This window comes from Phacochoerus africanus, chromosome 10, assembly GCF_016906955.1.
Source record: "Phacochoerus africanus isolate WHEZ1 chromosome 10, ROS_Pafr_v1, whole genome shotgun sequence".
Lineage (NCBI taxonomy): Eukaryota > Metazoa > Chordata > Mammalia > Artiodactyla > Suidae > Phacochoerus > Phacochoerus africanus.
The window spans coordinates 111,928,562-111,941,678 of NC_062553.1; the positions used below are offsets into that span (position 1 = coordinate 111,928,562).

The window sequence follows — 13,117 nt, forward strand, 5'->3', positions numbered from 1 at the left end:
AGCAAAAAGAGCAACAACAACAACAACAACAAAAATTTTATTGAAAACCAATGGCTGAGTTAGATGTTGAAGATACTACAATTAAAAAGACATTGTTATTTTCTGTACTCTCTTTCTCAGTGCTCTCTTCTAATCCCAAGGCACTGCATAGCATCGATAAATAGACAGCTCCCAAAAGTGTTTCCATCTGAGGGCTCTTCAGGTGCCTTCACAGCACGTGCACCTGCATTTTTAATAGGGAACTTGCTTTTCTTCCCCAGCCTACTTCTCCCTTAATGTTCTCCATCTCAGAGTGGTAATGCCGTCCATCCTCTTGCTCAGTCCAAACAGTCATCCTTGACCCCTGTTTTTCTCTCACAACCCAGATCCAATCCATCCACAGAGTCTTATCATCCTTGCATTCAAAATGCCTACAGAATCCATCTACCTTTCATCACCCCCACTGCAAATACCCTGACCCAAGTCACCATTATTGCTTGCTTGGATTATTACCACAGCCTCCTAACTGGCCTTGCACCTTCTGTTGTGCCCCCTTCAGTCTCTTCTGAATACAACATGCAGGGTGACCCCTTTCAAATATAAATCAGGTCAAAATACGTCAGAGTCCTTACAATAACCTTACACCCATGTAAGCTAACCTCCAGTCACCTCTTTGATTTCATCTATTTCTTACCTCCCCTTTGTCTTTCTTTGGTCATCCTCTCTAGTCATGCTGGCCTCTTTCCTGTTATTCAGACATCAAGCACCTTCTTGCATCAGGGCTTTAGCACCCGCTTTTCCTTTTTTCCATAATAATCTCTGTCGGAGTTCCCGTCGTGGCGCAGTGGTTAACAAATCCAACTAGGAACCATGAGATTGCAGGTTCGATCCCTGGCCTTGCTCAGTGGGTTAAGGATCCGACATTGCCATGAGCTGTGGTGTAGGTTGCAGACGTGGCTCGGATCTCACGTTGCTGTGTCTCTGGTGTAGGCCGGTGGCTGCAGCTCCGATTTGACCCCTAGCCTGGGAACCTCCATCTGCCACAGGAGTGGCCCAAGAAAAGGCAAAAAGACAAAGTAATAATCATAATCATAATCATAATCATAATCTCTGTCTATATTTCTAACACTTTACACACCTCTCTCAGGTCTACTCAAATGTCACCTGCTCAGAAAACTTTGCTCCTGGTACACAATATCTTATTTATTTATTTATTTTGTCTTTTTAGGGCCATCCCCGAGTCATATGGAAGTTCCCAGGCTAGGGGTTGAATCGGAGCTGCAACCGCTGGCCTATACCACAAGCACAGCAATGCCAAATCCTAACCATATCTGCGACCTACACCACAGCTCATGGCAACGCCGGATCCTTACCCACTGAGCAAGGCCAGGGATCGAACCTGCGTTTTCATGGATGCTGGTCAGATTCATTTCTGCTGAGCCACAACAGAAACTCCATGGTACACAGTATCTAAAATTTCAACTCTCCTTCCCCTAACACTTTTCCCATTCCTTGATTTGTTTTTTCTCCAATAAACTATATATTTTATTTTTAAAATCTTGGATATTTTCTATCTCCCCTTGGCTGCAGATGGCCTTCATGGACCCTAAATATTTTTGCTTTCATGAGCCCCTTCTTGCACCAAAAATATCAAAAATCGACTCTGTTGGTACAAAGACATGTATAATCCAGGCTCAATTCATTATTTTATATTCGTTTTCTTCTGATTTCAACGGAAGTTACAACACACAATTTTGTGAATCCTACACATTGTGTTTACTCTGCCTAATAAAGTCAGTACCAGTCTCCCCAAGCACAAGCCAGTTGGGAGTACAAGCCTGCTAGGGAAAGGGCACCGTGCTCTTCACTCTATAAATGTGATCCAACCCTGAGGCTGTGGTCTTATAAATAACATGAATTGCTTTAAACCAGGTGATGTGAGAGTCATTGGCGTTCTGCTGACTATGCTGATAGGTTTCAAGAGGTCTGCTTCTTCAAAATACCCCTCTCTATGGTAGACCTCTTACTCTGAACCCTTGAAACTACAAGTTCAAGGGCAAGTGTTGGTAGCTGGGCACGTGTTGACAAGTGTTGGTATGCTGAAACTGACCTGCAGACCCCTTAGAGAGACTATTTCCTGAGTTCTGCTGACTCTGTTGCCAAGTGTGCTCTACTTCGGACAGTTTCATTTTAGAAGATGCTGTTTTAAATGTCTATGACAGGAAGTTAGGCTGCTTCGAAAGCTAAGGTTTCTAAAAACATTGATTGTGTTTGATTATAAAATGTCTTTAAAGGTTTCATTTCAAACTACACATATAAGGCAATTCTGCAACATGTCCCCAAGGAGATCTCCCAGACCAGAGAGTTGAGGTTGATGGAGCAATAGCCAGCAATGTCTTTTCCAGGTTGTACATTATATCTGGTAAAGTATAATCCTTTCACATCCAAAAAGACAAGTTTACCCAGTATGTACATCTTGGGTGACATTTACGTGTTCTACAAAATTTCAGGCAGTTCCCTGGTGTCTAGTAGTTAGGACTTGGTGCTTTCACCATTGCTGCCCAGGTTCAGTCCCTGGTCTGGAAACTTTGGTCCCACATCAAGCTGCTGCATACTGTGGCCAAAATAAATAAATAAATAGGCACTCAGCAGGTTTCTTTTGAACTCTTACTTTGTTTTGTAGCAAAGATCCCAGTCAAACTTATTCTATTTACCCCAGAATTCAGATGGAGTGAGCCATCATGAGAAAAAAGTATCAAGACTCAACAAGTTTCAAGAACAATAGGAAAGTTTCTAAAGGAAGAAACGAATTGAAATTCTTTCCCATTGCATAGACAGAATATAAGTTCATCCTTTTTGTTCACTGATATGTCCCTAAAATCTATAATAATATGTATACGTTGCAGGTGCTCGATAAGTATTTGTTGAATACCTGAATGCATTGTGTTTCTGTCCAGGGCACACAGATTCCGCTGAATCACAGCATAAGGGAGCTACCAAAAAGCAAACACTAGAACTGCTTAGGAAACTATCTGAAAGCACAGCACAGCTGCTACATTTGGCAATAGAAGTTTGAACAGTGGCCAGAGGCAGGGCAGTCAGTTTCAAAAGATAGGATCCTGTACCAACATCAATGTTCTTGGCTTGAAGTGTGGCAGATATAAGTAGAAATAGTAGCTGGCACTGGAGATCATGCCCTCATTAGCCATTAGCGGGAAATCTGCTGCTTTTAATAGTAATGAGGGCCATCACCCCTGAGAAGCAGAGCTGAGAAGAGGTAAAAATGAACCCCACAAAGTAGCCAAGAAAACTAGTTCATGACTCATGGATCCCAAGCACCAAATTTCTTTATGCTCTAAGGTAGCTACTCTTCTAGGCCAGGGTCTGCCTTGAATTGGTTGAACTCGAAAGTTGATTTGCCCTGCTTCTAGCCATCCAGCTTTCTTTATTAAACAGGATTCTAATCTTGGTTTTAGAAGGTGTTTTGTAATAAGTACTGATAACACCAAATGGGAAATAAGCAATTTTCATCACTATTTTTTTTGTCCTCTTTTTAGGGCTACACTCATGACATATGGAAGTTCCCAGGCTCCCAGGCTAGGGGTCAAATCAGAGCTACAGCTGCTGGCCTACACCACAGCCATAGCAAAGTGGGATCCCAGCTGTGTCTGCGACTTACACCACAGCTCACAGCCATTCCCGATCCCTGACTCACTCAGCGAGGCCAGGGATGGAACCCACATCCTCATGGATACCAGTTGGGCTCATTACCCATGAACCACAACAGGAACTTCCCAACACTCTAATTACTGTGGAGGAACTCATGGGCAAACCCAACCCTGGGACACTACAACTACAAGTTAATTTAGATGTTTGTTCTTTTTTTTTTTTTTGTCTTTTTGCCTTTTCTAGGGCTGCTCCCGTGGTATATGGAGGTTCCCAGGCTAGGGGTCTAATCCGAGCTGTAGCCACCGGCCTACACCACAGCCACAGCAACGCTGGATCCGAGCCACATCTGCAATCTACACCACAGCTCACGGCAATGCCGGATCCTTAACCTACTGAGCAAGGCCAGGGATCAAACCTGCAATCTCATGGTTTCTAGTCGGATTCGTTAACCACTGAGCCACAACGGGAACTCCTAGATGCTTGTTCTTATATAAGATCCTTTATAAAGTAACTTTTAAAATGGCCTCAAAAGTAACAGCTTCCTTTATAACTTGGAGAATATCACAGATGGATAAAAATAATCACAAATTTCTATAGAATATGCAGGGAAATTGAATTTGCAACATGGTGAATACCCTCTTTCATTTCACCTTCGAGAAATTTCCTCTCAACAGAGTAATTCACAGTATTTTATCTTTTAAGAAGTTCCCCAAAATGAGAGTAGAATGGTGTGGGTAAAATGATTTTTGACATAATATTCAAATATGTTTTATAAAGATACATATCTAGGGGTTGAAGTTAAAAATTAAATAGAAAGAAACCTCCTTAAAGAATGGCTATTGAATAGTATGAGACTCTTGAAATGACATGAATTTTTTTATAGGTAAGATTTTGATAAAAGGAGACAGGAAGAATGAAGCTGTTTTTGGAATGCTGACTGCATGTCAGGATAGATGCTTTCAAATATATTTTCACTAATCTTACAATATCTTAGAATTTAATTTTAAAAATCTTAAAGGAAATAAATTTGGAAAAAAAATAGGATATAAAAAGTAAAATTATTCTATTTTACTGGAGAAAGATGAATATAGATGCAGAAATCTTCAACAAAATACTAGCAAACTGAATTCGGTAGCATATTAAGAGGATTATGCATCTTGACTAAGTGGGGTTTAACCCAAGAAAGCAATATAATATGCTACATTAATAGAATGGAGGTGGGAAATGAGCATTTCAATTCATGCAGAAAAAAATTGACATTTTTGGTGTTAGCAAAACCAAACAATGTTAGTTATCATTAAACTAACACCATATTATGATAAAAACAAACTAGCAATATAAGGGAATTTCCTCAACATGATACAAGACATTTGTGAAAGATCGTAAGTAATATTATACTCGATGAAAAACTGAAAGTTTTCTCCCTAAAATCAAGAACAAAACGAGAATGCTACATTTGCTGCTTCTAGTCAATGTTGTACTGAAAGTTTGAGCCAGATCAGTTAGGGGAAGAAAATAGGAAAAGGGAAAGAAGAGAGAAGCAAAATGTATCTAAATCAGAAAGAGAGAAGTAAAATTATCTCTGATATCAGATGACATGATCCTTATATAGAGAGAGTAGGTTCAGTCCCTGGCCCTGGCCCAGGGAACTTCTGCATGCCTCAGACATGGCAAAAACAAAAAAAAAAAAAAGAAAGAAAGAAAAAGAAAGGGAGGGAAGGAAGGAAGGAACGAAGGAAAGAAGAAGGAAGAAAATATTCATTGTATTGCCCTTCTTCATCATTGGGCCTCAGGTCTCTGAAAATTTTCCAATAGACTGGTGTTAATCTCCAAATTTTTTGCCTTCTCACCTCTTCAACTTTTCATCCTTTACCTAGATTGATTCTCATCTCTTGCTATCACATTGCTGCAACAAATGAACATAGGCCTGTATTATATCAAAAATGCACAGCTAGAACAAATTTCCCAAGGTGAGCTTGCTCTAATCTTGATAGAGATTGCCCAGTTGCATTTCATCTAATAGCTGTAACTTTTTCCTGGCTACAGCAATGTAAAAATTATCTGTTTCCTCTGCCAAAATTTGTGATGTTTTCCAATGACAGGTATAGTTTTGAATTGTGCTTTTGTTGTTATGTTTCAATTAAGCCTTTTTTGCATATTTAAAGGTCGTTTGTGATGGTTGCTTTTCACATTATCTGTCAGTTACCATCCTTTGACTGGCTTTCTAATTGATTGTTTTTCTCTTCTCAATATGTACGGGATCTTTACATATTAAGGACATTATCTTTTTGTCTTCTGTCTCAGGTGTAAGTTGGAAATGTTTTTCCAAGTTTGCCATTTGTCTTTTACCTTTGTGTTGAATGTTTCCTGCCATGCCCTCTATGCAACAAGGGGACTCCAAGGCCAAAAATGACTTTTATGTGGTAAAATCTGTTTTTTAATTTCATGGATCGTGGATTTAAAGTCGCAGTTAGAAAGGCTTTTTACACAAGATATAAATTTGTTCATTTTCTTTGCATATATAGGTGGCTTTTAAGTATATTTTATGAATATTTTACATATTATACTTGTGGAGCCACTTGGAATTTGTCCTTCCTGTAAGAGGCAGATCCAGCTTTGTCTTAGTCTAGACAACTTCCCTGTTGTGCCCCATATTATTTCCTAAAAGTCAAACTTTATCCCAACTATTAAATAGACCAAATAAATTCCCACATTTATTTGCATCTGTTTCTAAGCTTTCTCTTTTGTTAAAATGGTCTGTCTTCAGACAGCTCCAATACCAGTTTTAAATACTGAGGTGTTATACTATAAGGTGATAAGATTAGCCTCATGTTATTGCTTTTTCTTTCCAGAGTTTTCTGACTTGTTTAGAATCAGACTTTTTCCTTGTGAACTTTAGAATCGACTTGTTTAGTGCCACAGGACAATGTATTAATATTTTAATTGTAATTATATTAGATTTGTAAATTAACTCAGAATGATGTCTTCATGATGTTGAATCATACTATCCACATACATTTTGAGGCTTCTCAAAGGTTCAAATCTTTTATGTATTTTAAGAAATATTTTAAAGTTTCCCTCTTTTTTTTCCCATTTCAAATTGTTTTTTCCTATTTTGTCTTTTTTGTGGCTACTGTAAATGAAAATTTCTATATTTTCAGAGTCTAATTGGTTGCTAATAAATATATGAAAACTATTTATTACCAACTTATTCTGTGCATAGTAATTTTTCTATTTTTGTCCCCATTTATATGGAAATTTTCTTATTTACTAAAGCCTGGACTCATCTAGAGTAGTGATTAAATTACTCACAGTTTGTCTTCCAGAAGACATTCTAACATGGAGGATTTTTTTCCTCCATTCTCCAGTCTAGCCACACTGGTTCACTCACTTTTTCTAACCATGCCTCACATTTTTATGTTAATGTGGTTTTAGCCTTTTTTCCTTATTCCCATTCCAGCCACATAGTGGTCATGTTTAATCATTGATACTGTCTCCATAAAGCTCAACCTTTTTATTTATCTAGAAGTCATAAGTCCTTTCTCTGTTTTGCTATAACATGTTGCATGGTCCTAGTCCATAACTATATGCCTTTGTATCTTGGATGAATGCCTGAAATACAGTAAATGTTGGCTGAAGTACATAGAATAGGGAGGTAGTTCCATAGGCAGGTAAATAAAGACAGAGAGAGGCAAATACATATCAGACATTTCTAGACTTAAATGTTTCATAGGTTAATAATATTTTAAAGAAATTGAGAACAACTATAAAGTTGTTAGATTTTATTTTTCCAAATCAGTACATTTAAAAATACCATAAAACTCCAGTCCACCTGTCATCTTCATTTCATATGAAAAAGGACCTATTAACCCCAAATTAGTAAGGACAGGAATCCTAGACTAAAGTGTAGAGCTTTAAATTGGATGAACCAAATAGGAGAATGGCAGCAGCATAATTTTGAATCTTCTTGCTTTTCCTCTGGGAAATCTGCAGAGCAATGAGGAGAAAACAGCAACATCAGCTGCAACAGAAAGTACGCTCTACATTCTCAGCAAGAAACATGCAAAAATTCCAAACTGCACTAAAGTACAGTCAAAACATCTGAAACCCGGTGTTCCCATCGTGGCACATCAGAAACAAATCCGACTAGGAACCATGAGGTTGCAGGTCTGATCCCTGGCCTCGCTCAGTGGGTTAAGGATCTGGTGTTGCTGTGGCTGTGACGTAGGCCAGCAGCTGTAGCTCCGACTGGACTCCTAGCCTGGGAACCTCCATATGCCATGGGTGCAGCCCTAAAAAGCAAAGCAAACAAACAAACAAAAAATCATCTGAAACCCGACAGACTTACCTAAGAAGCAAGGTTGGTGCAGTCACAGTGGAGTGGTGGTGCAGTGGAGAATGGGACAGAGAGGGGGCCTGGCAGTGGCCCTGCTCAGACACTAATGGAAATATTTACCCCTGGACAATGAGGTCTTATCCTGATGGGAATGCCATGAGCAACCCTGAGATGCAATAGGGGACACTAACTGGAGAAGGCAGAGGGAGAAAAGCACAGGAAGGGCCCAGTGAGGTCCTGAGGTGACTAAACTCAGAGAACACCACTTTTTGCTGTGAGCCACACGGGAAGTCCAGAGAGCTCTACTTTTTAAGAGATGTATGTGGAAGGCAGATGCCAAGTTGTCATTAATAACAGCCACGGAAGCTCCATGCTGGTGGGAGTCCTAGTCATAAGAGAGCCAAGGGAGGTGGAGCTATACGTGGGGCCACGTTTTTGCAGTCCTGGTCCTGCACTGAAGCATCAGAGGAGGCAGAATTTGACGAGAGAATCTGGCAAATTACTCTGGGTCCTCCCCCCACTCTAGAGGAATCTTTTGCTAATGGCTAGTCTGGAGACACCAGGATATTCAAAAGCTGTATAGCTTATATATACCACAGCCACCAGACAAAAAATAGTCTAAGAAAGAATATGAAGGAAATTTGCCAAAAAAAAAGTTGTCATAAAACAAGTGAACATTATAACTCAAAATTCCTACATGAATGGTTGGAGGAGGGGGACAGAACAAGGGGGAAAAAAGACTAAAATTTTGTTGGCATGAAAGTGCTTGGCATAGTCAGAAAAAGTGAATGAACTGGTGAGCCTGGACTATAAAATGAAGGAAAAGAAAGCATCCATGGTGCCAGAAAATTTTCTGGAAGGTAAATTGTGGAGAGTTTAGTTACTCCTCTGAAAGAGGGTTTTCCTCAATAAGCAGTGAAGGACCATTTAACGTTCTGCAGTGAGCTGATTCAGTCAGCTCGGCGTCTTTGTCTTCGGGGGATATCTTTAGTTCTTTGAGTGAAAGATAAATTGTAGAGGCAAGGCAATGAACATGAGTAGATCAGTTAGGAAACCACAGTACAATTTTTGTTGAATTGTCCCCTCTGCACCTATTGGAGTATCTGTGGTGTGGCAGGTGCTGCCTCAGGGTTGTGGAAATAGTCATGAACCACACAGGGTTCCTGTTTCAGGCAGTTTACATTCTAGCAAGGTGAGACCACTAGCACAACAAATACCCTATCAGGTGATTATATGCACTATGAGGAAACATACAGCCAGTTTAGGGCAGTGAGACTGATGTTGGGGTGAGGCCCCCAGAGAAGACTGCTCAGATGAGATGCCATTTGAGCTCAGACTTGAATGAAGAGAACAAGTGAATCACGAGTCCAATTCAGTGAGAGGTGCTAGTACTTTGGCAGAAGTTGGGAGCTAGAAGTGTGTGCAAAACCAAACCAACCAGGGACTCTCTGTTACTTGAGGTAACATTTAAACGTAACACTGATACAAACAGAGGCCCCAAATGACAAACCTAGGTCCTGGATGTGGACAGGTTAACTGTAGCAAGACAGGAGGAAGTAGAGACTAGGAGACTGAACAATTTGGAAAGCCTCAGTTACCTCTGAGTTAGATTTTATCAGGGCAATGTCATTTTTCTCCAGCACACCTGATTCACCGTTGCCTGATGAACACAAAGCTGGTAAGAAGTTTGCTCCCAGCACAGTGGGCAGTGTTTTTTTTCACCATGTTTTAGGGATAAGCCCAATTGCAGCAGAGGTACACACACACACACAAACTGTTACATTCGGAATGGATGGACAATGGAGCCCTACTGTATAGCACAGAGAAATGTCTGTGATTGGGTCACTTTGCTGTACAACAGAAATCCAAGAAACACTGTAAATCAACTATACTCTAATTTGAAAAAATACTGTAAAGAAAGATTAAAGTGGTGGCTGCTAAAAAATAAAAAATAAAGTTCTCCAGAGAAGAAGAAAAAACAAAAAAGAAAAGAAAAAAGTAGACTTAAGGAAAAAAAAATATTCTCCACTTATTTCCGATCAGAGGAGTTCTCTTTTTGTGCAGAGCCCATCCATTTTATTTCCATATTTGCCTAATATTCCAAAACCTATTCAAATTATTCTAGGATTTCTAAACCTTCAAGGTGTTTCCAGCATTTCCCAAATACAAAATTGTGGCAGTATGTATTATTTTGCATATGGCCTAAGTAGTGGTGCTTTTAATTCTACTGTCTTGATTCCTGGAAGAAGGAATGTGGGATTCCAGAATCATTTCCATTTGTACAGGTGTTAACAGATTATTTTCTCAAAAATCTGTAGCAATTCACAATTCTTACAGAAACATAGAGTGGCCTTTTTGTTTTTTCATCTTAATCAATACACTGATGACATATTATCATCCTTTTTTTAAGTAAAGTATAGTTGATTTACAATTTTGTGCCATTTTCTGCTGTACAGCAAAATGACCCAGTCTCATATATATATATATATATGTATATATATATATATATACACACATTCTTTTTCTCATATTATTGTCCATCATGTTCTGTCCCCAAATTTTGTATATAGTTCCCTGTGCTGTACATCAGGACCTCATTGCTTATCCATTCTAACTGTAATAGTTTGCATTTACTAACCCCAAACTCCCAGTCCATTCCACTCCCTCCCCCTACCTCCTTGCCAACCACAAGTCTGTTCTCTATGTCTGTGAGTCTGTTTCTGTTCTGTAGATAGGTTCACTGGTGCCATATTTCATATTTCACATATAACTGATATCAAATGGTATTTGTCTTTTTGTCTTTCTGACTTAAGTTAGTATGAGAATTTCTAGCTGCATCCATGTTACTGTAAATGGCATTGTTTCTTTCTTTCTTCTTCTTTTTTTTTTTTTTTTTTGGTCTTTTTAGGGCCGCTCCTGAGGCATATGGAAGTTTCCAGGCTAGGGGTTGAATCAGAGCTATAGTTGCTAGCCTACACCCCAGCCACAGCAATGCTGGATCCAAGCCATGTCTATGAACTTCACCACAGCTCACAGCAATGCCAGATCCTTACCCCACTGAGCAAGGCCAGGGATCGAACCCACGTCCTCATGGATACTAGTCGGGCTCATTAACCACTGAGCCATGATGGGAACTCCGGCATTGTTTTATTTTTTTATGGCTGAGCAGTTTTCCATTGTATGTATGTACTATATCTTCTCAACCCATTCATCTGTTGGTGGACATGGACTTCCCCTGTGACATACAGCAAGCATAACTACACGGCATTGTGTCAGGAGTTCTGATCAAAGTTGACTCTAATAAATGTTAGTTTGCAAACTGGCCCCTATGTATAGGAGGGGATGGAGAGGCTGAAGAAAAAAGCAGGTCACTCCACATTGGTAGATGCTGGTTTTCATAAGCAAGGGAACTTACTTGGGGAGCTTGTGTGGGGCATCCACAAGACAAGCAGATCTCCCCACCTCTCTGCCAGAATCTTAAAAAATTGTGCAGTGGACTTACTAGGTTCAGTCATATACACAGTTCAGATGGTCTCAACAACACCTTACTCCCTCAAGGCTGAGTCCCTAGGGTAACTCCCGCTGAGGGAATGTCGGGTGCACCACGAGGGACAGGGGAGGGGGGCGAGGAGCCTATGAATGCCGCAGGCCAGCTCAAAGGACAACATCCTCTTCATTACCTCCTTCAACAGTAAAACTTATCTATACTTCACAGAATGGTGTCGAATTTTAAGCGTCCTCTAGAAAGAGCAGAGATTTCAATCAGAGATCATCTCTAAAATACCTGTCTATGGCTTCTGAAAAAGATGCAGTCTAACCACAGAGCAGGCACTGATTCAAGACAACTCAGGTCAGTTTGGCTTTTGTCTAAAGTATCTAAGCAATTACCTCTTCTATTTATTCGTCTAAGTCAAAAAAAGTTAGCAAGGTGTGCTTTCCTGATAATTGAAATTCAAGAGACTAGTTCACATGGGCTGGCAGGAACAAAGTAGCTATCTATAACGTTACTGTTGATTGCTTATTTCCAGTTGTTCTATTTGTAGAATGATCCTTGGTGTTTACTTTTCAATTCAAGGAACTTGTCCCACTGTCATTATGTATTGAACTTGTCCCATCGTCATTATGTATTATCCATGGGTTGGGGCCATTATGCATTTGATTGGATTTAAAAGACATTTGATTGACTTAATTCTCTACTCTCAGAAACCTTAGTCATGACACCCAAATCAAATGCCATTGTCTCCATCAAGTTGTTCCTGCTCTCCCTCCCCAGCACACACCCATTAGAAAAGATTGTTTTTCTCCCATATGCCTACAACACGTGACTCTCAGCCCAAAGATCATTCTCTATAATAACCTCTGTGCTTCCACTGAATTTTAAGTTTTTGAATGCAACAGCCTAATCTCAAAGTATCTACCATAGTTCTTATCACAAAATAAGTAATAAAGAAATCTTGGTTGAATTTAATTTATACAAATTATATAATAAACTTCTGCTGGCAATTCAGCAACTAGAATTTGGGGGATTCTCAACTGGTAAAATTAAGAAAATAAACCTTGCACTACTAAGCTGCAAGCAGGAAAACTGTATTTAACTAGGTAATTTAGTTGCAAAACTGTAAAGCAAGCATCTCCCATGTTCTTAAGGAAAATGTGATTTGGATAAAACTTTAATTTGAATGCAGATATTCCAGAATGAGATCAGTGCATGATAAGTATTTAGCATATTGCCAGGCACAGAGTTAGTACGCAATAAGTCTTACCTACTGCCTGCTTCATCAGTTTTAAGATGCACTTGTTTTTCATTTTAATCTGTAGAATCAGGATGAACCCTGCAGTCCATGGTATCTTACAATCGCTGTCAGCCAGAGGCAGTTGTTGTTTTTTTTAATGGAAGTATAGCTGATTTATAGTATTGTGTTAGTTTATATTGTTTTTAAGATTTTTTTCCCCTTATAGGTTATTGCAAAATATTGAATATATTTCCTTGTGCTATATAGTAGGACCTTGTTGATTATATATTTTATATATAGTTGTGTGTATATGTTAATCCCAAACTCCTAATTCATTCCTCCCCCTGCCCCTTTCCCATTTGGTAACCATAAGATTGTTTTTCTGTGTCTGTGTGTCTAT

General features: G+C 39.4%; 1 protein-coding gene across 3 annotated transcripts in view; it reads left to right on the forward strand.

Annotated features, from left to right (window-relative positions):
• Positions 1 to 13,117, forward strand: part of ELOVL6 (ELOVL fatty acid elongase 6) — a 449,693-nt gene that overhangs the window by 189,610 nt on the left and 246,966 nt on the right. The window lies entirely within an intron of this gene.